At 40.6% G+C, this 26,818-nt stretch overlaps 1 protein-coding gene, 1 long non-coding RNA gene and 1 pseudogene across 3 annotated transcripts in view; 1 reads left to right on the top strand and 2 right to left on the bottom strand.

The window, feature by feature from the left end:
- Positions 1-26,818, bottom strand: part of LOC309492435 (leukocyte immunoglobulin-like receptor subfamily A member 3) — a 64,905-nt pseudogene that overhangs the window by 19,788 nt on the left and 18,299 nt on the right. Inside the window, exon 4 of the transcript XR_014211756.1 lies at positions 13,675-13,769. The product of XR_014211756.1 is annotated as a leukocyte immunoglobulin-like receptor subfamily A member 3 (transcript). The remainder of the gene's footprint in view (positions 1-13,674; positions 13,770-26,818) is intronic.
- Positions 9,929-26,818, top strand: part of LOC309492511 (uncharacterized protein) — a 147,553-nt gene continuing 130,663 nt past the window's right edge. Inside the window, exon 1 of the mRNA XM_082161534.1 lies at positions 9,929-10,542. The gene's annotated coding sequence lies outside the window, so the exon portion shown is untranslated. The remainder of the gene's footprint in view (positions 10,543-26,818) is intronic.
- On the bottom strand, positions 13,785-22,383 carry LOC309492577. Its single transcript, XR_014203601.1, has 3 exons — positions 22,294-22,383; positions 20,173-20,208; positions 13,785-13,928 (listed from the first exon to the last, which is right to left on the bottom strand). It is a non-coding gene; the product is annotated as an uncharacterized lncRNA (long non-coding RNA).

The raw sequence follows: 26,818 nt of genomic DNA, 5'->3' as shown, positions 1-26,818 counted from the left end.
TCTTGGCCAATGAGAATCATTCAGCCTGTAAGTAATGACGTAGCTTAGACCTTGGAAATGGTATAACTGCTGTGATCTTTGTAACTGTAAGGGGGGCGGCCTAGAACTCCTGTGTGAGTCTTGAAGCTGAACTTCTGCTGATGAAACTGCAAACTATCTTCAGTAAAACTTTTCTTCAATTTTTTATAATTCTGACTCCGGGTCTTCTTTTCAAACATCTGGTCCATGGGTCCTAAACTGTTAACCCCTAACAGTGCTTTATATTGAATTTGCATTGCTACCTTAAATATGCTATACACAAATCAAGTGGAAGAGAAAGACACGATCGCTACTGAGCAGAAAAAAATATATAAACTGATATTATTGGCGTAATGTCAGGGTATAATCTAATCAGCAGCAGAATTTAGAAGATAGACCCATAGATATGAGATCCTTTATTTGAAACATTTAAAAATGTTGTAGTGTGTTGGCTTTTTAACTTAGAATACAAACGTCCTGTCTTTTAATTTTGTAGCTTTTTTACTAGTCAGCTCCCGACGCGATGTTATTCATTGTAGGCACAAATTCAAAGCGTCGCGTCTGGGCACGTTAATGACGCTCGCGCTCTTTTAAACTCATAATAAAGCGGTGAATGATTTTTCCAGAAATGACGCTGATCTACAGTACAAGTTTATATTTAGAATACATTGCAATCACTCCAAAATAGATGACGACAACTCACACACCTGCATTACGAGCTGTGCTTCTTTGTGTGCTTATTAGGCTTTTGCCTCGCAGCACCTGATGGATGCATTCGTCGTTACACATACTTTCAGAAGCCGACACCCGCTTTGTAACGGACACATTAATTGGTTTAACTGCAGTAATGTAACAGTCTATGGTTAAGATAAACATCGTCACTATTTTTAGTTAATTAATAAATATTGAAATAAATTGTAGATAGGACATTTGTACATTTTTTTTTTTTTTTGTCCCTCTGTCTGGGCCCCATCCCGCCAATCGGGCCCTAGGCACGTGCCTAGTTTGCCTTTGCGTTAATCCGGCTCTGGTGGGAAGCGGTCCTGACACTATGATCGTTGTTTCAGGCGATGTGCTGCGTACCGTATCGATCAGATTCCTGAAGTCTTTCTTCAGAACCTCTGTCTGGCGCAGCCTATTGTCGTTCACTCCCGCATGCAGGACCACAGTTCCGACGCGCTCGTCATCGTTCAGAATCTCGGGAACGCGAGCAGCAATTTCAGAAACACGAGCACCAGGAAAGCAGTGACTGTGCACCTTACTTTTACCTAATGTAGCGTGTACGTGCCGAACGATGGAATCGCCGATGATCACTGCATCGCGTTCGGTTTTGTGAAGAGGGGAGAAGCGGTTTTGTGTGGATAACTCGAAAACCGGGAGGGTCGGAGAGAGTTTTCTTGGTCTAGACCTGACTCGCGTCTTCCGCTGCGGAACCATCCAGGCTTCGTGGTGGCGTGTTGGAGCCGGAGTGAACGAGACCATGGCTGATCGCGACCTCGGCGCTCGGGACCGATGTTGAGTAACGCACGGAGTAGACGAGGTCGGAGTCAGCGGGTTAGTAACGTTAATCACTGATTTGTGTGCATCGGTGCGTGATGTTTCAAGAGCTAACCGCCGGTCTATCAGCTCGGCCTGTCTCACTAAAAGGTCGTGGATCTGTTTCTCAACAGCTTCCAGCTCAGACTGCAGTGCGTGCAGCTCAAATGTATCTTCACCTGCACCAAGAGGTAGACTACTTACATCTGATAAATTCGCCATGTTTGTTTGTAAGTGAGTGTGGAGAAGACGCGTTCAGCCGTGATCCACGGACGTAACCTATAAGAGTATCCAGCGTTGGATCACTAAATAGGCTTGAGACGCGTCTGCTCAACAGTCCGCGTTGTAGGCTAACTATGAGGTTTGAGCAGTAGTGCTTCTCAGTGAGGAAAAGTAAAACATGTTCGTTGTAAGTGAGTTTAAAGGGAAAATCAAGAATTATAAATCAATCGATAGAGCTCCAAAGACAACAAACGCGTTCAGACGCGACGCATGCGCATTCGAATTCCGGGTGTGTACATACTGTATGTGCGTTACAGCTCGCGCCTCATCACAAATCAAGAAACCATCATTTGTTTCATTATATTTAAAACCTTTTCAGACCTTTTTTCCACATAAAATTAAAATGGTTTTATCTTTTGAACTGTTGGCATGAAAACGAGTTTCTAACAATCTTTCATTATTTTTCATGTCCATAGCTATTTCAAAATAAAGGCCTGAACATGCCTAATGCGTATTAAATATTCCAGTTGCAAATTGATAAATTACGGATCCTCTGTCATTTATTTTGAAAATCAGTCAGCAAGCTTTCAAATTATATAGCCTATAGTAATGTAGCCACAACGACATCTGCTTCTCGCGTTAAGTGATCATATGGGAAGACACATCGTCTTGTGTCCTTGCTGGTTAATAATTGCCCCACGAGGACCCATTTACCAGCGCCCATGTGACTCGTATCCCCCAACTTTATGGCCTCATGGCATTCCGCACACACACACAAACACCCTTTTGTGTATAACTGAGAATAAGAGAAATATCTGTTATTTTCCTTTATAATGTGTGTACCTTCCTATATGCACGTGTGATAGAGGTTTGGTTTGCTAGAGTATAGTTTTGAATTCTAAATGTTCATTGAAGGGAATTCCTCAGTCGTGTCTTGTTGTAACCCTAGCTCAGACCATAAAACTTTACGACCCAAGCCTCAAAGGCATTCCACACACACACACACACACACACACACACACACACACACACACACACACACACACACACTCTGGAACTTTGGAAACAGATATTCTTCCACATAACAAGCCACTAAATGTTTGATATGTATTCCTATGTTTCTCAAAGTGTCGTCATTTGCCATAACGGAAACACTGACAATTTTATTGTGTGTTTAATCAAGCTTTATTTGTGTGTAATGAGGCATATGAACGTAATGTTATGCGTGTCCAATATCTACCTGTAATTCTTGGTATCTGTCTAACCGCCCTGTTTTAATTCAACCAGTCCCGCACATAGTATTACAGTAAGATGTATTGTTCCAGGTGTACAATCTTAAGAAAAAATATGAATTCTTTCTCTCATAAGACATATGGTGAAAGTAGGCGTTTTCTTCACACAAAGAGAATTTTCCCGCTTCAGAAAAGACAATCTGATTCGCTGTCGTTCCAAGAGGGGGGCGTAAACAGAGGTCTGATAAAACGTCAGAAGCCCCCTCATCTCTTCTCTTCTCTCCTCTCTTCCAACTCAACTCATCCAACTTCTCTGGACCCTCTTCCTCGGCGCAGCGTTTCTCCAAGGAACATCTGAAGGAGGCCCTGGCCTTCTCCTCGGACCAACACATGTTCGAGTCGTAGCTCCCGTTCGTTGCAACTAAGATTTCCAGCCTCTCCCATCCCGGGAGACGAATCTGAACTTTTCCGGTAACGTTAAATTCAAGTGAGCCTTTACATCGTTTTTCGAAACGACCCAGAAGAAGAAGCTAGACGCAAACCAGCCGGACACGCGCACGCGCGTCCCCTTTTCAGCATCACACTGAAAGAGTACCACATCTCGCAAGTATATTGATTCCTATAAAAGCTGTTCCAGGTGTCTAGGTCTTAGGTCTGTGGTTTAAGTTACCCTCTATTTTCTTTCTTTCTTTCTTTCTTTCATGTCATTCATTCCGATCACGTCATGCTATGTTTTATGTTTTTGTTCGGTTAAATGTGTGTCTGTTTTCTCGTTTGCATTTTACGTACGTTTATATTTGTAGCTTATAATCTCTAGCGTGTGCCATTTTATTAATAAACCCATTTATACTTTTAACTGGCTCTGTGTTTGAAAACCCACTTTTTATAAAGTCAATGAAACAAAAGATCTATAAAGCTACAGGCTCTATAATATTAGACTACATTCAGTAGTTTTAATTAATAAACTCAATAAAGTTTAATGTTCTTGGCCAGAACCTAAACTTTAGTGGAGTTTGTGAATACCCCTTCTTAACTGTACTGACCTTACATCTACTCGCTGGCCGAGTTAAAGGTTGGTCAGACCAGTTACAGAACGAGGCATTTCCTATAATAAAAAAATAAATAAATGTACATGCGACTTATGAATTATGACCATGAGTCAGAGATATTAATATCCCAAGATTCCCCATATTCTTGAGCTAATTCATATTTACCCCGAGTCGTTATTCTTACATTTTTGGTGGAGAATGCGGGCAGTTTCAAACTTCATTTTTGTGGGCAAATTCAGTTTCAGTTGAATGTGTATTATTGGTATTAATAATTGTAGGCTATACGCGCGTTTTGAATTGTGAGAAAAGTCGCCAAGGCGAACTCACCCAGCTAATGGCGGGCACAAAGCCAGCCCAGCTCTGCTAAAACTGCAGTTCATGACATTACATCTGTCTCTGTAAAGACGAAACAAAACTCTTTGCAGTTGATACATGTAACATGATTTAAACCGACTAAATGAAGACGAAGGATCTCTTTTAGGACGAAGACGTAAATCTGATAGTTTTTCAGTCGTAATAGGCCTTATTAATACGTTAACGGTAAACTCCTGGTCAGAAATTGGCCTCGCGATCCAATTTCGTAAACCTACGCAAAAATCATAAAAGTGCTATTTTGATTAAGGCTTATGGGAGATGAGCAGATGATAAGTCCTGCTCACAGCTGTTCTGATGCCTGGTGTGCTCACAGCTTAAGTAAATAGATGTTCAACGCCTGTTTGCTCACAGTTTCTAGTGATTAAAACACGAAGTTTTAATACCTGTTGTTATTGTAAACCATGTATAATATGTAATTGGAGGCCAGTTTTATGAATTAAGAAAACGGATGATAATCCCTGTTCTCCTTCTTTAAACCGTCTCATGTGTATAATATATAATGTGTAAATTGGAGACCAGTTTTATGAATTAAGAAAAGATGATAATCCCTGTTCTTATTCTAAAACCGTCTCAATGTGTAATGCATAATGTGTAATTCCTGTTAGTCACATGTTGTGAAACTCGCGTCAGTCTTCCGCATGCAACAGAAGCGCAAAACACCACGTGATTCCACAAAAAAAAAAAAAAAATCTGCTGAATTACGCCACTGACCGACACTAGAGGGCAGCCTCTAAGTCTGGGGCAGTTCTCAAATTACGCGCCCCCACCGACGTCATCCTGCGTGAGCGTCGCCTCCCACTGACGTCAGCCTGCGCGAGCGCAACTACGCCATCTCGTGGCGTTCTAAGATAATACCTGCTTTCAATTTCTTTTTCTCTCGGCATTCATTTTCTCTCTCAAATACTTAACTGCATTCAAGCTTAGCTTATGCTGATATTATTTGGAGTTAGACAATTCCTTTTTCTGTTTTTGACTGTCACACTTTAAGTTAAGTTCGAAAAAAAGGGAAAACTTTTCGAATTAAAAACTTAGATTCGATTCACTCAGTTCATTGATAGGTCCACCTAGGAAGAAGCACGCCACCGTGTGGCGATCTTGGGTCGACTTATCAATATCTGTTTAACCCCCAGTCTGCAATTGAAGTGTCTCCTTGCTCCCCTTTTCGTTTGATTATTTTTTATGATCCATACGAATAACCTCAGTGTTATTGTAAGGATTATAGGAAGTCATTCTGAATTTCAGTTTTGATTATTTTTAGTATTGATACATCACTGTTATCATTCTAATTTTCTTTCCTTCCTTATTATTATTATTTTGGACCTCTCATTGCATGCTTATTTGAATTTTAATTTAAACAAGTTTGCATTTTTCAAATTGTGTCTATTCAACCAGGTGGACCACTGAGAGGAAACACGGCCCTCACCCTTGTGGCACAAACCCACTGCCGGGGCCTTTTCCTCTGCCTGCGTCTCAAACCTGTGTTGTTTATTCAAATTTTATTTCATTGATAATTATTTTTCTCTTCCCTCTTTCTCCATTCTCTCCAAGGGGGGGGGGGGGGGGGGGTGGGTTATTCTGATAATTACAACCAATTATCGTAATTTCCTTTTTGTTGTATCATTATTTTAGTAAAGCCTTTGCCTCTGACTCCTGCATACATATTTACTCAATTTGATGAAACCAGAAAGCCTTAATTTACTTTAAGTCTAACATTTTAATCCCTCATTGTGTATCTATTGGCAGGACTCAGTCAGTGCACTGTGGTGATCCGAAAGTCGTCCCTGGTGGTTTCCAGTGGGCGGGGATCATCTGTCCGGCGTTACTGACACTGCGCTCTGTCTGGTGTTGGAACCGTCGGAGGGTCTGACCGCGCCCGCTGGTTTCCGCCTGGATGACCTCTATTCACCCCAGGTAAACTAAAATTTGATAGAACCCATCCACTTATTATGAACCACAGAATACTAGCTATTCCTTCGGGGTATTTTAAGTGCTTAGACCCACCTTTCTCTCTCTAAGACACACCTTCTTTCGAGGTCCTGTCCCGATAACCCACGCATCTCCTGGCCCGATCAGGAACTCTCGCAGTGTTAATAAGGCTTAGGCCTCTTTATTTTATTTTATTTTATCTTATTTGATTTATTTTCCTTAAATAACGCTCCCCGTGTTATTGTTTGCGACATTTCATTGCAGACCAATTCACTTCCTTGTGTTGTGTTTCCCTCTGATCTTCCCTACCTTCAACCTTGTCTCTTTCTCCACTCTGTGTGATTTGTTCCTTTCATTTCACTTAGACACAGAACCTAAGAGAGACCCCAGGAAAAGCTGAATAATAGAGTGACGATCAAAGCGGGCGTCGCTAGACGACCCCCCCAGGCTACCGCCTGTCCAAATTTCTATTGTGGGTTTCATCCATACCCACGAAATTGGCTCAGCTAACTGTCGGCATCAGTTAGCCCCGAAATTCTCATAAACGGCATAGCCCGTATGAGTATAGCTCATTAACCCTAAAACAAACTTGCATTGTGTCTCTTTTTGTGTGTGCTGTGCTTCTCTCACCACAGTAAGCAGAGATGTCGAGCTAACCCAGAAGTACGACCACGAGCAGCTGGCCAAAATCTTCGGAAAATCGCACCCAACCTCGTCACCAAGGCCTGGGCCAGCGAAAGGCTCAGCCTCGATATGGAAGAGAAGGCAGCCGCACTACAGCTCCAGGCCACAGAAGCCCGGAAGGACCGAGCCCACACACAGAGTCGGCTAGACCAGCTAATCTTCCTGACAGAGGAAGAGGACGAGACGGACACAACGCTACAACAGGAAGTTGAAAGACTTCAAAGAGCCCTGGACGATCTTCGTCTGCACACAGATCAAAGACAGCAGTCGGAGGAAAACACCCGGAAGGAACTCAACGAAAGGCTCCAACGGGCTGAAGCTCTCCTTGAGAGAGCAGAGACTAAAATCCATCAGCTCATTCAGCAGAGACACGATCTCGAAGACGAACTAGACATGGTTCGCAGAGAACTGAGACATGCTTACAGTTTCAACCGCGACCGGGAAGGGGAAGAACATCTCACACCATTTCCCCCTTCCAGCGAGTCTGCGCCTTTCAGCCACACACCCAGAGCTGAAAAGGGGGGCGAAAGCCCACTGCACAACACCACGCCTGTCAGCCAAACACCAAGAGCTGTAAAGGGTCAGAATCCTCTCCAGACGGATTGGGCCCCCAGCAACAGCTCTCGTCCAACAAACCTCAACAAGATGGCCAGAAACATTCCTACGTTTGCCGGAGACTGCAGTGTTCATGCGTACCTTCAAGACATTGACTTTCACCTGCAAACTGTCGCCAACGCGACAGCTTGGGACAAATTGTACCTGGTAAGAATCACCTCAAGCAGAGAGGTGCGTAGTTTTCTGGATCGCCAACCACAGCCTGTCAAAGCAGATTACAAGCAACTGCGACAAGCGTTGATCCGCGAATTCTCTGACCCAGAATCAGACCAAGGGTTTATCACGGCCCTCGACGTGAAACAGGCCCGACTTGAACACCCACACTCCTATTATGACCGACTCCGACAAACGTTCTTCGGAGCAACCAACACACCAGATATGGAAGAAGATATAACCTTTAGAACTTTGTTTCTGCGGAACCTGCATAGCACCGTGAGTAAACATCTCGGCGTGCTCGTCTGCCCACGAACCATGTCTACTCGAGAACTCAGAGACTTAGCCCACAAGGCTTACACCAAGCAAAGGGCCATGGATGAAAAGACGGTAAAGACACACACAATTCACTCCGTCTCTGAGCACCGCTCAGAACCAGACAGCAGGTGGCGGCATGACTGTGACGGTGCCCGTCCAAAGCGTCGGACCGACCGCTCAGAAAGATTCTGGAAACAGCATCACCCGCCGTCCAGAACTCCTAGCCCAGACCGTCGAACCTGTAACCACTCTCTCCAGAACACTGGTGAGGCAGAGTCTTCTTACATCACAGATGAAGACAGTGCAGCCACGTCTGACACAGACACAGAAAACGAACAATGACACCTACTGCTTCAAGGTCCTGACTGACCTGCAGTTGAGTAACCAAACCAATGTCTGCGCCACATACAGACAACCCACCCACCCACCCTAACCATTGCAGTGATTACACAGCACAAACGAACTTTACCAACTACACTGCACGCCTCAGAGCCGCTAAAACGCTACCTCCGCTGTGTACAAAGAAAGTAATGCGGGCCTCTGATGAACAGACTTTTCCTATGCCACCACTTACCCCTCCACCACCCTCACAGGCCATCCGAGCTCACTGACAACCAGTGCCTCAGACAGCTGTCTGCCACCACGCACATGTTGCGTTCACAAGACTTCAATACGCATTGTGCACCTGTTGCCATCACAGCGCCACAGCTCGTAAAGCCACAAAGCACAAGGGGGGGGGCCAGGCGTAACAATGACGCCACATGTGCCAAAAAGCCATGCATGGGACATCAAAGCATGTGGCATACCAACCTCAGCGAACCAAAAAGACTGTCCTAAACCAACTAAGGACCTCCATCGCTGGAAAAATTTTTTTTTCTCCTTCTCTCTCTCTCTCTCCCTATCGCCTCTAACAGGATGCAGGCCGCAGTGGTTCGCGAGAAAGCAGCCACACTCACCAGGTCTGGCATCCGACATCGCATGGAGAAAGAACACCCCCGACTCCTGACTGCCAAGGCAGGACTCACACTCAGAGAAGTCTAGCACGGTGATGTGCATCTCCACGGTCACCGACAACGCCCTGACACTCGTTGTGCCTATTTGTTGTTCAACGAATTCCATCCCGAATTTCGTTTAACAAAAAGGGGGAATGTAGCCACAACGACATCTGCTTCTCGCGTTAAGTGATCATATGGGAAGACACATCGTCTTGTGTCCTTGCTGGTTAATAATTGCCCCACGAGGACCCATTTACCAGCGCCCATGTGACTCGTATCCCCCAACTTTATGGCCTCATGGCATTCCGCACACACACACAAACACCCTTTTGTGTATAACTGAGAATAAGAGAAATATCTGTTATTTTCCTTTATAATGTGTGTACCTTCCTATATGCACGTGTGATAGAGGTTTGGTTTGCTAGAGTATAGTTTTGAATTCTAAATGTTCATTGAAGGGAATTCCTCAGTCGTGTCTTGTTGTAACCCTAGCTCAGACCATAAAACTTTACGACCCAAGCCTCAAAGGCATTCCACACACACACACACACACACACACACACACACACACACACACACACACACTCTGGAACTTTGGAAACAGATATTCTTCCACATAACAAGCCACTAAATGTTTGATATGTATTCCTATGTTTCTCAAAGTGTCGTCATTTGCCATAACGGAAACACTGACAATTTTATTGTGTGTTTAATCAAGCTTTATTTGTGTGTAATGAGGCATATGAACGTAATGTTATGCGTGTCCAATATCTACCTGTAATTCTTGGTATCTGTCTAACCGCCCTGTTTTAATTCAACCAGTCCCGCACATAGTATTACAGTAAGATGTATTGTTCCAGGTGTACAATCTTAAGAAAAAATATGAATTCTTTCTCTCATAAGACATATGGTGAAAGTAGGCGTTTTCTTCACACAAAGAGAATTTTCCCGCTTCAGAAAAGACAATCTGATTCGCTGTCGTTCCAAGAGGGGGGCGTAAACAGAGGTCTGATAAAACGTCAGAAGCCCCCTCATCTCTTCTCTTCTCTCCTCTCTTCCAACTCAACTCATCCAACTTCTCTGGACCCTCTTCCTCGGCGCAGCGTTTCTCCAAGGAACATCTGAAGGAGGCCCTGGCCTTCTCCTCGGACCAACACATGTTCGAGTCGTAGCTCCCGTTCGTTGCAACTAAGATTTCCAGCCTCTCCCATCCCGGGAGACGAATCTGAACTTTTCCGGTAACGTTAAATTCAAGTGAGCCTTTACATCGTTTTTCGAAACGACCCAGAAGAAGAAGCTAGACGCAAACCAGCCGGACACGCGCACGCGCGTCCCCTTTTCAGCATCACACTGAAAGAGTACCACATCTCGCAAGTATATTGATTCCTATAAAAGCTGTTCCAGGTGTCTAGGTCTTAGGTCTGTGGTTTAAGTTACCCTCTATTTTCTTTCTTTCTTTCTTTCTTTCATGTCATTCATTCCGATCACGTCATGCTATGTTTTATGTTTTTGTTCGGTTAAATGTGTTTGTTTTCTCGTTTGCATTTTACGTACGTTTATATTTGTAGCTTATAATCTCTAGCGTGTGCCATTTTATTAATAAACCCATTTATACTTTTAACTGGCTCTGTGTTTGAAAACCCACTTTTTATAAAGTCAATGAAACAAAAGATCTATAAAGCTACAGGCTCTATAATATTAGACTACATTCAGTAGTTTTAATTAATAAACTCAATAAAGTTTAATGTTCTTGGCCAGAACCTAAACTTTAGTGGAGTTTGTGAATACCCCTTCTTAACTGTACTGACCTTACATCTACTCGCTGGCCGAGTTAAAGGTTGGTCAGACCAGTTACAGAACGAGGCATTTCCTATAATAAAAAAATAAATAAATGTACATGCGACTTATGAATTATGACCATGAGTCAGAGATATTAATATCCCAAGATTCCCCATATTCTTGAGCTAATTCATATTTACCCCGAGTCGTTATTCTTACAGTAATGTCAATATTACTTTGGGTTTTTACTAAAATATTATTGTTTAAAATATATAATGGCAAACGTCCCACCTGTGGGTCATGTGATCCTGCAGTCTCTCGATTGGTTGTGTGATCATGATCATGTAGAGAGAGTTTATGAGGACAATGATGTTGAACTCACCCTTCACAGAGAGAGAAACAACAGAGCTTGATGTTGATGAGTTTGGTCTTCCATATATCTGTCCTTTACACCAGTACTGACCCTGATCAGACTCAGTAGCTCCTCTGATAGTGACAGTGTCTCTGTTTACAGTGTAACGATCAGACGTCTGTAACATTACAATGTCTTTATACCACTCATATCTCCAGTCACTGTGATCAGACTTTATCACACACTTCAGATTGACTGTTTCTCCAGTGAATACAGATCTGTCTGGTGTCACAGTCACTGTAGATGTGGGCAAATCTGAGAAGAAAGACACAAACATAAAGACTGAAACTGCTCTTTCAGGGAATAAAACTGATTGTTCAGAAGGAACAATCCTTGAGCAAAGCATTTGACCAACGGTTTCCAGAAGGATTTAGTTCATGGAGCCATTCTGTGACAGAAATACATTACACTGGTCTTGGTCATATGATGATAAATATACTTTTGAAAAACGGAAGATAAAGTTGGCAAACCACAGTTTGTTACACAGTTACAAAAAAAAAAAAAAATGTAAATACATGTATTTCATGTTCTCACCACAGGTGAAGTGTCGAGTCTAATGACATTGAGAACATGAGATACATGTGTTTCTATTATTGGAGCTGTGGTGTGCCAACTTTGTGTTGAGCCTTTATGATAAATAAACTTTTACCATAACCATAACCAGCTAACAGGGAACGTTATCATAACTTTGGCTGACGTTAAGGATCTCTCAAAGTTATGAACAAAAATTCTTCCAGTAACGTCAATAAAATGTTTGTTCAATGTTATCAGGTCTTTAACCCTTGTATGGTGTTCGGGTCTGTTGGACCCGTTTTCATTTTTTATCAAAAGAAAAATGATACAATTAATATTTTTTTCAAACTGAGACTCATTGGCCTTGGCTCATTTTCTGTGAGGAATATATATCAGAACACATTTTCAATGACCACACACTGTACACCCCCCCCCTACACATTTATATTACACACAGGATGTTCGGGTCCACTGGACCCGGGGCTAATATAAGAGTGTGGAAATTGTAGGTCCTGTGTACCTTTACTCTGTCCTCCTCCTGTCAGGGCCTGCTGTTAGTGTGTGTATGTTCTTGTATATGGTATATGAGGACACAAATGTGTATAATGACATGGGTATTACAACATAAACATGGATTATGACGACATCTGTGTCCTCATACTAAAACATACTAAATGGTGTTTTTTGAAATTCAGAAAATGCCAAAAGTTGTCTGTGATTGGTAGGTTTAGGGGTAGGGTTAGTGTAGGGGGATAGATTATACAGTTTGTACATTAGAAAAACCATTATGCCTATGGAGAGTGACCGTACACCACATATCCAAGTGAGTGTGTGTGTGTGTGCGTGTGTGTGTGTGTGTGTGTGTGTGTGTGGGGGGGGGGGGTGTTTTGTGTGTGTCTGTGTGTGTGTGTGTATGTGTGTGCATGAGTGTGTGTGTGTGTGCGTCTGAGAGAGAGATTGTGTGTAAGTGTGAAAGAGTGCAAGAGTGAATTGTGTGTTTCTACTCCTGCCATTCCCACACGAGGTTGCAATCCTTAAATGTGATCTAACAAAGGTAAAGAGAAAATATTAACCATATATGCTGTTTATATTGCTTGTAATTGGGATGAAGTAAACATCTGTTGAGTATTTTAACATAACATTTTTGATTGTGTTGAATTAAAAACCCTAAAATGCAGCGGGTCCACCAGACCCACGAACACTGGCTGAGTAACAAAAATATGAACACCACACAAGGGTTAATAATGTTCTGTAAATTAGCACAAAAACTGTAGTTTCTTCATCTTTAACACTCTTGGACTCATTTAGACATCGAGTTCATTCAACACTGAGGATTAACACTAAGAAAAATGGACACTTTAAAGTTTCCATCACCAAAACAAAAATGTTTTAAAAACGTTCTTAGAACAAAAATGTGTAATCTGGGAAACCCTCTGGTCTGGGTTTGTGGTTTTGACTTCAACACAAATAATCTGTAAATCATGTCATTCTCTCTGACTTCAGTACAAAACTCATCAGAACTGAACTCAATCGCTCGAGTCCTTTTCTATTCTCATGACACTCATGAATATCTCCTGTAACCATAGTGACAGTGACTAAATATTAAAGATAGAGACGCACATAAGACTGGAAAGTCACAATTTACATGATTTTATAATAAACCAAAACCTCCACAAAACACACACCACACACACACACACACACACACACACACGTGTGCAGTTACTGAATAATGACTAAAAGTGAATTTCTTCAGTCCTCTTATGACAACAGATGTGGCTGAATATTATAAGTGTTGAAATATGAATTTAAATGATCATTAAACAGATGTGAATATGAAGACTCACCTGATACAGTCAGTGTAACAGCATCACTGAAGTCTGTGTGTGAGTCTGATCTCTCTCCTCTACAACTGTATTTACCACTGAGAGACACACCAGCTCTGAAAATGAACTCTGCTGTTGGTGTTGTATAGTCAGTTTCTCCATCTCTAATCCAGCTGTATCTCTGAATGTCTCCTCCTCCCTGTATGTCACATGTGAAATGACTATCTCTCCTCTAAACACACGCTGATCTGGCTTCACCGTCACTACAGGTTTCACTGAGAAATATAGAAGTAGATATTGAAAAGCATTGCAGTATCAAGATCACTGTCATGAACTCAAAACTTCATCAGGAGAAAAACACTTAAATTAAAAATCTAGTTTGCTTATAAATTGTAATAATTACATCAAAAATGGATGTATTGGTTAAAACCAGTGGTGGACTGTAACGAAGTAAATGTAATTCGTTACTGTACTTAAGTAGCTTTTTTGCGTAGGCTATCTGTACTTTACTGAAGTATTTAAATTTGGGAAGACTTTGACTTTAACTCCACTACATTTCAAAGTCAAAAACCTTACTTTTTACTGTACTACATTTTCAAAATCAGTCGTTCCTTTTTATTTATGATTGGATAAAAACTTAACTGGTCAAATGAGCCACCAATCACAGTCGTCACTTTCTGACATTCGTCAATATCCGACGCACAAAGCACCCTTTAGCGTCCATATGAGACGCATAACCCTACCACATACCTAAACCTACCCATAACCGAAGCGTCACATATGGACGCTAAAGGGTGCTTTGTGCGTCGGATATTGAAGCATGGTTGAAAGTGACGCTTTGGGGTGAGAATGTGTTGGTACAACGCGCACGCTTTGTTTTGAACTTGCCTTGGCAGTATCTACTAAGCGCGAACCAGAGCCGTTAAATGAGGTTGCGACCATAGACAGTATATAAGATGTTGCGACACACTAGGCTTGTTCGACTTGAACCGGCGCTGCACAAACCGATCAGTTTATGACATCAAAGTATAGAGCGAAATCGCGAGAGCGATTGAAAAGCATACAGAGCCGTCTACTCTCTAATCGCTCTCGCGGTATTTTAATGTCATTCACCGATTGGTCTGTGCAGTGTGCAGCGCCGGTTCAAGTTGAACAAGCCTACTGTGATCCAGAGCCATAGAGAGAAAGAGTTGCGACACTCTTTGATGTCGCCGCTATGGCTGTCACGTGGTTCATGTAAGCCCCAATAGTTCCAAAACATACGCTGGCTGTCATGTTTTTCTATGGGACAGACAGCAGCGATTGCATTATTGAACGGTAAATATAAAATAAAACACACACCCAAGTACTTTTTCAGCTGTTATTGCATTTTGTTAATGTCAGTTTTGCATTTGGAGATAAGTTTTAGGCTATATTTTTGGAGGGAAAAGCTTAGTGTTCATGTTCGCATGGGTAGTAGCACTGGCTTTAGCGGCTCTAACTTAACTTTTCCATTTCATTCATCTGATGATAGACGTCTCATGATATTTATTTTAGCACAACTGGGCTGTATTAGGCGATTGATTCCCGTGATTTTGCTTATAAATTTTGATTCAGCCATTAGCCTACCTTCGTGATCACGCAAAGAGGTCTGCCGTGGCGGTCCGTTCAGAAATCACTTAGAAGCTAGCTCACTTCTTCTGATGAAAGTGGCCACCCCCAGGACCACAACGTGAAACATGATCATGTTAAGACTAAGAATATTATTTTAAGATTAAGCCATACACATCATCAAAACTATAACAGATTAAAAACGAATTTAAGCATGGCTGATACAAATTAAGGTTTTCAAATAAAATATTTTTTATTAAACAATGACAGACAACAAAAATGTGTGAGTGTGTGTGTGAACAAGAAAAACAAAAAACAGGGGCAGGTGATCCATGAAATAGACAGGACTGGTGATGGCCATAACAATCCTAGAGGTCCAGCATTGTTCTCACAAGCCGCTTCACTCAAGACAATAAAACATAATGAAAAGTTAGTATATCCCCCAAAATTTAATTAAATAAAAGTTGCTATAAAGGTGGCAGCGATTCATTACCGAACTCTTACTGTCACAGCTGACGAAGTCGTGCTAGCTAACTAGCTAGCAGGCAGTGCTTGAAAATTGGTTGAAACAACCAACATAAAATATAAATAATTACGCTGTGCATGTACAAATGAAGACCAGTATAAGCATCGCAAAGGGCCTCTGATACAATATAGACAGTTGACAATTCAAAAGAGGTCGATATTTCAGCAACTTAACTCTGGAACAACTCGACGCGCAGCAATGTAAGTGAATGGGGTCCAACGCCCAAATGATTGTGTTTGGAACTAATCCGATCTTCAAATCCCGGAAGTAGGCGGTTAAAAGCGCCGGCATTTTTTACAACGGAGGTCTATGGGAGTGTCGCAACTCTTTAGGCTTGTTTGAGATGAGCTAAATCTGCGCAGAATCGATCACCGGTGATCAGCGCGAGATGCATGCCGGTTAGAAATGTGTCCGAGTGCGGTCCGCCTTGCTCTGATGTCATGCTGACGTATGTCAAAAATCTCTCGCGAGCGCAAGGCACACCTATCGGATTCTGCAGTCGAGCACAGTTGCTCTCCACCGACTGCGCTGATCAAAAGCATGATGGGAAACGACTTGCTGACGACACAGCTTAATGCTCATTGGTTTAAACAACTGTGATGTATTGTTCTCTTTTAAAATGTTTGATTTTAAAACTCTGATATCATGTTTTATGTGTATACATTATGTGTGAATATTCCCAAACTATCTAACAGTGCGATCTCTGTTTATGCAATGTATTTTTTATAAAAAAAACAAGAAAAAAAAACACATGTGAAAGTGAAAGTGACACGTGACGGCCAAGTATGGTAACCCATACTTGGAATTTAACCTCTGCATTTAACCCATCCAAGTTAATGCACACACATTAGGAGCAGAGTAGTGAGTAGTTAACACACACACACTGCAAACGTGGATACACACACCCAGAGCAGCGGGCAGCCTTTGTGTGGCGCCCGGGGAGCGATTAGGGGTTAGGTGCCTGGCTCAAAGGCACCTCAGTCATTTCCCACCGGTTCTGGAATCGAACCAGCAACCTTTGGGTTACCAGTTCAACTCCCTAACCACTAGGCCATGACTGCCCATGACGGCCATTAATACATGTCTGTATTAAAGAAAAAAAGACTGATAAACATGTATTTGGAATGGAATTAAATAAGTAGGCTACTTTGGGTGTCTTGTTTATTATATTTATTTTCATATAAAAGCAACATAACTTAAATTCCATCCAGTTTATTAGCAACACTGTGCACGAGCGTGAATCCGGTGAATCCCGCGATATCCGCCTTTGATCTCGCAGGTGTCAGATCCACTGCGAGAAGAGAGAACTGTCCGGCTTGCCTGCGCTTTTTTCACTCCTCCTCTCACTGCAGCCGCCTACTCTCGACTACATTTCAGGCGAGGCAAGGCGCATCTCAAACAAGCCTTTTCTCTCTATGGCTCTGCTGTGATCTCGCCGCCGCGCGGTCACATGATTCGTGTAGCTCTCATTAGGCTTGTTTGAGATGCGCCTTGCCTCGCCTGAAATGTATGCGAGAGTAGGCGGCTGCAGTGAAAGGAGGAGTGAAAAAAGCGCAGGCAAGCCGGACAGATCTCTCTTCTCGTAGTGGATCTGACACCTGCGAGATCAAAGATGGATATCGCGGGATTCACGCTCGTGCACAGTGTTGCTAATAAACTGGATGTAATTCAAGTTCTGTTGCTTTTATATGAAAATAAATAAAATAAACAAGACACCCAAAGTACTTGTTATTTAATTCCATTCCAAATACATGTTTATCAATATTTTTTTCTTTAATACAGACATATGTGTTTTTATTTTATTTTTTATTTTTTATAAAAATTAAATTGCATAACCCAAAGAGATCGCACTGTCTGATAGTTTGGGAATATTCACACATAACATATACACATAAAACATGATATTAGAGTTTTAAAATCAAACATTTTAAAAGAGAACAATACATCACGGTTGTTTAAACCAATGAGCATTAAGCTGTGTCGTCAGCAAGTCGTTTCCCATCATGCTTTTGATCAGCGCAGTCAGTGGAGAGCAACTGCGCTCGACTGCAGAATCCGACACGTGCGCCTTGCGCTCGCGAGAGATTTTTGACATACGTCAGCATGACATCAGAGCAAGTCGGAACGCACTCGGACACATTTCTAACCGGCATGCATCTCGCGCTGATCACCAGTGATCGGTTCTGCGCAGATTTTGCTCATCTCAAACAAGCCTAATAGTTCCAAACAAATCGCGTTGCCAATGATTTTAAGCGAAGCAGAGAGCAGCAGCTATTATTGCAGCAATTATCAGTAAATATTGATGCATAATGAACATTGCTTATTACGTTGACACTAAAATGACTTGCTAGCATTTTTTTTTCTGGGGAGCAGCAGAAACACTGCATTAATACGTTTTGGTGTTTCATTTTGGAGGGAAATTGGCTGCTCCCATAACGTAGAATATATATGTGTGTGTGTATCAATGGCATTGTGCAGGTTTATGTGAATGTATCATAACATTATGATGTTTATAATTATGACCATAGACACTCGTGAAAAATGTATACAGTAAATACTGTAAATGTATTATACCTTATGGGGACAGTCCCCTTCCCTCCAAAATTAATCACACAAAAAATGTATTCAATTCAATTGAATTCAATTCAATTAAAAAAATATAAAATATATAAAAATATATATAATAAAATATATATAGACTAATTAATGTCATTTTATTATTAGATTGATGTGCCAAGAGTGACATTAGAGTCTTCACGTAGACTGAGATAAGCAAGAGTCTTGTAATAAAAATTATAATAGGACATTATAGCCATAAAAAAAATCATATAGTACTTGGATACTTAAGTACATTTGAAAGCAAATACTTTTGTACTTTTACTCAAGTGAATGTTTAAAGGCAGCACTTCTACTTTTACTTGAGTAATATTTTACCTTGAGTATCTTTACTTTAACTCAAGTACATGGTATGTGTACTTCGTCCACCATTGGTAAAAACTAAATGAAACAGATGTATTTATCCAGTCCGCATGTCCTTTGTATTATTGATCTTCCAGTTCTGACCAGTAGATGATGCTGTTTACAATCTGTGTGTTTAAAGGTCCTGTATTATGCCCCTTTTCACAAGATGTAAAATACGTCTCTGATGTCCCCAGAGTGTGTATGTTAAGTTTCAGCTCAAAATACCAAACAGATAATTTTTTATAGCATGTTTAAATTGTCATTTTTTGGGGCACAGAAAAACGCGCTGTTTTAGTGTTTGCCCAAATGCAAATAAGCTGCTGCTGCACGACACAGGGGGTGGAGCTTCATGAGCTCGCGCTCAGTCTCTCAGGACAATTTCATCTCACGGAATGATTATAATATCAGAAACTCTCAGTAACGGTGTTCATTTCGAGTCGGACAATAATGCCTAGAGTCAGAGTGCTGTATAGAGATGAAACAGGTATTGTTTAGTAGTTTAATTACGGTTATTAGGCTATAACGTATTTGTCATCTGCTTGTATGTATCCATTATTTATTAATAGCCTACAAGTCTGCTGTTTCGGACCAGGTCCGAATGATGATCAAACATATACTGATGAGTTTAATAAAGTTTATTGTACATCACACAAAAGATGAAGCGTCAGTTTTACTTCAGAAAATCACCGTAAGAGCTGAGTAAACACAGTAAGTTATAAGAAGTGCGCAAGTAGCCAGTAGAGTTGAGGGAGCATTCCTGTGGGCGGAGCTTAGTAAAAAAAGGTTCTAGTGACATCATTAAAGAAGGAAGTAGAGGGATGTAGTCCAAACGAGCTGTTCACTGTAGGCGACTTATGTTAAATAAAATATCTCGGCTTTATAATTTTACAGATATTATTTATGCTCTAACAGCAACATTACACATACTAAAGTTTGAAACATGGGATCACGAAGAACGGGACCTTTAAAGATCTGAACTGAACTTACTAACTTCTGTCTGTCTGTTCTCAAGCCCTTTTCTCTTCCAGCCCTTCCAACCAAACCACACTGAATGAATAAAGCTAAGCATTGAAGATCTTAATGACACACAGTCAATAATTAATAAAAATGAGGAAAAACTCACTGTGCAGAACTCATTTCTGTTTTATACAGTGGATTATGATCTTTTGAAATTAATGTCTGTCTGAACTACTTTACGAATGCAAGACTGTTAGATTGATTGAATAAATAGCAGATTTCTGTAATGTTTTAAGGAACTACAGTCAGATGATTCTGTGACATATGCAAAACATGGACATAAAACATCAGCAAAGAGACAAATGTGGGATCCTGATGTAAACATGAAGATAATATGGTTATACTAGTAAACCATATATAGTAAACTACTATAACACAATTCACATTAGTTAAAAACTAAAATGTACTGCAGTAAAGCACAGTACCTTGACTGAGTCCAGAGTGAACGAGGGACATCAGCACTAAAAGCAGAAGAAACACAGATATGAATCATTTCCATTCATTCAACACAATGTAAATCACACACTGAAACATGTCTAGAGTTTATTCTACATGAACTGAAAGTGTTTTTCTGTTGTGATGCTCATTCAGGAGAACTGATGGATTATTGTCCAGCATTTAACATCATCAAACACACTGACGTCACAGGACTCGTGAACTGATACGAGAGTCGATTCAGTGATTCACTGTTCGATTCACTGTTTGATTCACTGTTTGATTCACTGTTTGATTCACTGATGCTCAACAACAATTAAGCAGTTTGAACACTGAGCTTCACAACACACAACATCATATGACATTATAGGCTGATGTAGAAGACTTTATTACTTAGAAAATAAGTAATTTAGCTATATATTTGTACATTATTATCTCCGTGTGTGACTTTTGTTTGACTTTCTGAAGCCTGAAGAAAGCAGAAAATTATATTCTAGTATGTCTATTATATTCTAGTATATCACACGGTACAAAGACCTTTTACCCAAAATATCTATAGAGTGTGTTACCATCTTTGGAAAAGGATGTATGGTATATATGTGTGAGCTGAGCAAAAATCTGGAGTGGTTTTCTGCAGGAGACGCTCGGCTTTGTTGCAAAATAAAGTCTAATATTTCTGGCATCAAAGATCTCTGAGAAGTGATTTTTCACAAAAGAAAGAAACCAACAAAACTACTCATCAATAAATGTGATGTCAGTGTATTTCTGTAACTCTGCCTTCATAGTTCTTGAGATAGAGATAGAGATAGAGAAGGGAGGATTTTATCCAGGGCTTCCAATGTAATGCACTTGTACATAATGATTAGTGATTTGGGATTATTTTCATAGTCGATTAATCTGTTGAATATTTTCTCGATTAATCGATTAGTTGTTTGGTCTATAATATGTCAGAAAAATGTTGATCAGTGTTTCCCAAAAGCCCAGGATGGTCACGTGGTTCACATGAGATGATTGACAGCTTTACAAACTAATAATATCGCACTGATGTCATAGCTGACGCGAATCAGGAAGAGGAGAGTCATCGCTAGCTCAAGTAGTTTTCAATCCAGACTATTGTCCAAATAAAATGCATTAGCTTTGCAAAATATGAATAAATAAATATGTTTAAAAGGACAACACAAGTCTGAGACACTTTCTGATTGTCAAGCATTGGTGGAACATGTTCATATGTCGACGTCATGAACTTATTCTGGAAACCTGTGTTTATTCTGGCACAAGTGTGAAGTGACATCACACAACAACTAAATATGAAGTTCAGGCGAACTGGTTAAAAATAACTGAAATGTGTCTCAGAAAAGAGAAGTTAGTTCTGAGAAAAGCTCTACTTTGATAAACTGTGTGTTCGATGACAGAGAAATGTATGTGTCCAGATATTTTTGCAGTTATTTCTCAATAGCAGAGTCAGAGAGAAAGAGAAGTGATAGAGAAGATGAGTGTGTGTTCGGTCACTGTACTCAAACTCTCTGAGTCTCTGATGGAGAGATTATTTAAAGATACAGCATCATTCAACACTAACTCACATCAACACAAATACATCTGATTTATCTCAACTACTTGAAATATGAAGAAAGATATTACAACAAAACTAAGATATAAGGAACTCCCGCACACTATCTTAACTTGCAATTTAAAATAAATTTTTATTATCGCACAACGTTTCGGTCACACGACCTTCATCAGGAGTCAAGTTAAGATAGTGTGTGGGAGTTGTTGAAACGACCTACCTGGTCTTATTTTCCTACGCACCTATTACTTACAGGTGTGCGATGGTGTTCGTTCACTAACAACAAAACTAAGAAAAATACAAACACACATTGCCTCCATCTTTCACACGCATTATCACACAGATAAATGCATCATAAACCTCTTTATCTGATCAACACGTAACATCATCACATAAGATCTGATCAATAAATAATACAATAAGCAGTGAGACTGTGGATTCATAGACTCTTCTACACAACAATCATTATTATATCCCATCTTCAGCTTAATACATTGCATTAGAAACAGAAAACAGAAGATAGTAAAGAATATGATCTTATACTCACAGATGAGAGGCAGTGCACAGGAGCCCATACTGTCACATTAATAGACAGTGTTAACAGCGCTGAGTGTTAAAACACACACTTCCTGTGTTTAAAAGAAGAGATGAGGGAGGAGGAGATAAACTTACACAGAAATACACAGATAAAGAAAAGAGAGATCCAGTCTAAGATATTTAGTTACTAATTTATTCAAGTTGTCACAGCTCTGTTCATCTACTTGAAAATCATATTTTCCAGATCAGTTCTGATGGAGATTGTTCTCACTGTTATTGTGTTCGTTCATAGTCACACATATGTAAGAACTGATTTTCCTGCTAAGACCAAACTCACCCCGCAATAAAGCCATAAACCTCACCCTAAACAGAAGATTGCAAAGAAAGAGCATGGGACTTTTCAGTTCTGCCGTTTCAAGCACCCTGTATGTTTAAAAAGTGCATGGACGCGGCGCTTTCTCCACTGAGGCATCAGGGAGTGTGTGTGCTGAACTATCTCGACGACTGGCTGATTCTGGCACAGTCGAGAGCCGAACTATTACGACACAGAGCTTTGATTCTCAGCCATCTGCAATGCCTGGGTCTCAAAATCAACTTATCCAAGAGCAAACTGATTCCCAGCCAGAGTGAGATCTTTCTGGGCACAGTTATCGACTTATGAATATGAAAGCGTGGCTCACACCAGAGCGCACGCTCTCTTTTCAACAGCTGGCAGGCGAGTGCTCACGCCTGAAAAAGTTTCAGAAACTTCTCGGTGTCATGGCAGCCGCTTCGTCAGTACTCCGTATGGGATTACTGCGTATGCTCCCACTGCAGCACTGGCTCAAGCGCCGTGTGTCAGCCCGTGCATGGCGGTCAGGCAGCCTGCGAGTCATGGTGAATCACGGTTGTTTGCGGACCCTGATTCCCTGGCAGGCTCGAGACTGGTACCTCGAGGGCGCAACCGTGGGGGTGATTTCCACATGGAAAGTGGTTTTCACAGACGCCTCCAACCGAGGTTGGGATATTCAGAAATACATTTATGATAGAAAACAATGTTTCCGCCATTGCTTCCCACTCATAATTATGACTTTGTGGTGCATTTCATGTGTGTTCAACTCGTAATTACCATCTTTCTGACAGGACTTGTTGACAGAACACAACAGTCAATATTTTTACTGATACTTACAGGACACAAGAATATTGTATGGGCAGAATGAACATTATTGGGTCAATCCCTCTGACAGTGAGCTTGAGGAGAGTCAGGAAGAGAGGATCCCTGAATCAGGCTTGAGAGACAGTTAGGGGTCAGGGGTCAGTTAGGGGTCAGTCAGTAAAGTAATGTGTGTATGCATGTGTATGTGTATTTGTAAGGATAGTAGTGGGAAGGGCAGTTTAGAAGACATCTTTCATCACTTCTAAACAACACTTTCTCTCTGCCAACCTTTTAGAGAAGAAATTAACATGGTTCTGGGTTTCTAAAAAAAGGGAAGTCAATAAACATTACACAGACATTATGTGAATCTTTGATCTTGTGATGATATTTTGAGGTTTATGAAACGAAAGATGCAGATCATGCATAAATGTTTCCTCTACTCTGGTTAAAACCACAGAGCAGAAACAGAGCAGAAGTCAAACCACGACTATGAGCTCAACTCTATTATTAGGCCTGAAGAAATAGTTTGGCTGTGAAAGCACAATCATCTTTAAGTGTCCGGAAAGAGACTTGGTCAGTAGATATTTGGGAATAACCCGTTTATTTGTCACCACATATCTCAGATACTAGCAGTTTCCCTTATGGGGGTATAGCCTATATATGTGTTTTTTTTTTCCATAAAAATAAAAAAGAATAGTAATAATTATAATTAAAAAAAAATGTAGGTAGGTATAAACATACGTAATGTAGCAGCGCTTGGCTCCTTAATAATGGCAGAAAGTCTCTAACGGGTGCAAATTTGTTTTATTCTTTTATAGCACCGTGAAAACTAGAAGTAAACACACAAATATCTTGTTAATGAACCTTTGGCATGACACAAATTTACAAATAAATCCTCACCTCTTTTACAGTGCATCATCATGCATTTGTGGATATGTGCAATGCACATTAAAAATAACAACACATACAACAATAATTTTCTCACTTAACATATGCAGCTTTCCTGGTACAAGATACACAACAAAACAATCGCCAGTAACAGTCAATATAGACATTTTACATTGTTAAAGCCTTTCTGTCTCTTATACATGGAGCCAAATAATACACAATCGCTCCGCTCACCAAGGGTGCAAACTTTAGACTTGCTGCTTTCCTGAATTAGCCGCTAGCTTGAAGGTCTCAGAAATATGTCCCTGAGCTTCTGAGATGAGAGAAATCAGGCGAGAGCAAACTGTTGATCAGCTATACAGGTTCTCTTCTTCTTCTGATGAAGAAGAAGAATGGCATATGATGAAGAAGAAGAAGAAAAAGAAAAAGAAGCAGAAGAAGAAGAAGAAGAAGAAGAAGAATGGCATATCTTCACGATATATACCGCCATCTACTGGACTATTCCACAGGAGTGTGTAAAATTTACGTTGGCAAATGACACATTAAATCATTTAAAAAATAAAAAATAAAAAAAATCTTCTAATTAAACCAGTATCATTAGGATACTTTATAAAATACCTGATTATTTGTCCCTGCATTCCTTGCTCCTGTAAAATATTATGAATGTCATTTTCTGCATCAAAGTCTTTCCATTTCTGTCTAATTCGGTCAAATTTCTTACATTTAAATAATACATGGATAACATCCTCCAAGACTTTGCATTCAGAGCATATGCCATTGCTTTTGTCTATTTAGGATAATGTGGAATTAAGGCCTGTGTGGCCCAACCTCAATCTGGTTAGAACAACTTCTTCATGCCTATTAAGACCCAGTGATTCTTTTCCCTCCAACACAGCTCTTCACGCATTGCATTATCTGTTATAAAACTTTGTACTGCCATAGAGTCAGGACATATAACTGTTCTAAGAGGCTTAGACTCTTCAACCCAACTAAGGGCGGTTATTATTGCACTCATCTCTATTTAGTATACTGATAAAAGTCACTCACTCTTTATCCATATCTTTTTGTCAAGTTCTGGAATATAAATACCAATACCACATTGGCCTTTGGGTTCTTTAGAACCATCTGTAAATATGTTCAGATATCCATAATATTAAGTATTTACATAACTTAAAGGTGCTGTATGTAGTTTTTAGCGGCCTCTAGCGGTGATGTTTCAGATTGAAACCAATAAGTTTACAAGCGCATGCTCTTACGCGTGCTCGAATTTATGAGCGAGCACTGTGGGTACCGGCCAGACTGAGACGCAACCTGTGGACACAAAACACAAAGCATCCCACAACATGCTGGAAACTCAGGTAAACTCCCACTGCAACGTTAAAATAATAGGCTACTTTTATCAGCTTGACGTTGAACTAATGCTCCATGCTCGTACCATGATAAGTATGGAACCCTATCAACTGTGCCGAATTTTGCCACTGCAAGCACTAACTTCACATTTTCTTCAGGAAATGTACATTCTAGGTTTGTAGATGAGGTTTCTCCATTAATTAAATGCCCTGCCGATGTTGATCCGTGTTTTTTACCCGAAGTTCATCCGATTCACGTCTGGCCTTTAATACGAGCTTCAGCAGAAAAAACCTTTTTGTTTTTGTTTTTTATCAACATGTGGAGATTGTGTTGGAGTCTGTGACGTGTTGTGCTGGGAGCAGGTCATTTCTTAGTGTTATATCAGACATGTCATAAGTTGCATAAGTCATAAGTCCATGTCATAAGTTGCAGTGTCGTCGCTGTTGAGTGCAAAGTCAGTAGGCTAGACGAGGCGAGAGGCTCGGGAGCGCGCATGCAGGTGACGTCACTGGCGGTAAATCCGACCCGGGACCTTCACATAAAAATAAGAATACTTGCTTTCAGAGGTAATAGCAAAACCCGCAAAGTGGATAATTTTAATGTGAGATTAGAACCCCTTCACACACAGGCAATAAAAAAATGATTTGTTTTGGTAGAAAAGCTACATACAGCACCTTTAAGCAGGCTTCAGTATAACTTTGTTTGCTGAGATGCTTACTTTTTTTTTCTGCTAATAAATCAATGTTTACCTCTGGTTCAGGGAGCAGCCATGGAGGAACACAGCTTAAAGCTAATGCTGGACCATACATCAATGCTTTCAATCCATAATGATTCACTAAATTGCCAATATTGCAACCAAACCCACTGGAAACTGCAATGGGCCGAATTGGAACGTCCTAAGCCCTTGATCACTTTGGAATCAGCTATGGAGTTGATTTATTATTTACATTTTTTTTTTCTTTAAGAATTTGTGTAATGCAGCATACAAATGTTTATATGCGTTTTTGGGTTGTTTTAAATAAATAAAAATATAATTAATATATCATAGAGTTGTCTGTTGTGGTGGTGATTAGACGAGATCTGTGGTGACGTCTCAATCGTACTGTATTGTGGGACATATAGGTGCCTGAAGTGCACATATGAAGTAGACTCGCTCCCTCTG

Source organism: Leuciscus leuciscus (assembly GCF_965113295.1).
Source record: "Leuciscus leuciscus genome assembly, chromosome: 2".
NCBI lineage: Eukaryota > Metazoa > Chordata > Actinopteri > Cypriniformes > Leuciscidae > Leuciscus > Leuciscus leuciscus.
Note: the sequence above shows the minus strand (reverse complement) of the source record. Positions and strands in the feature narration are given on the sequence as shown.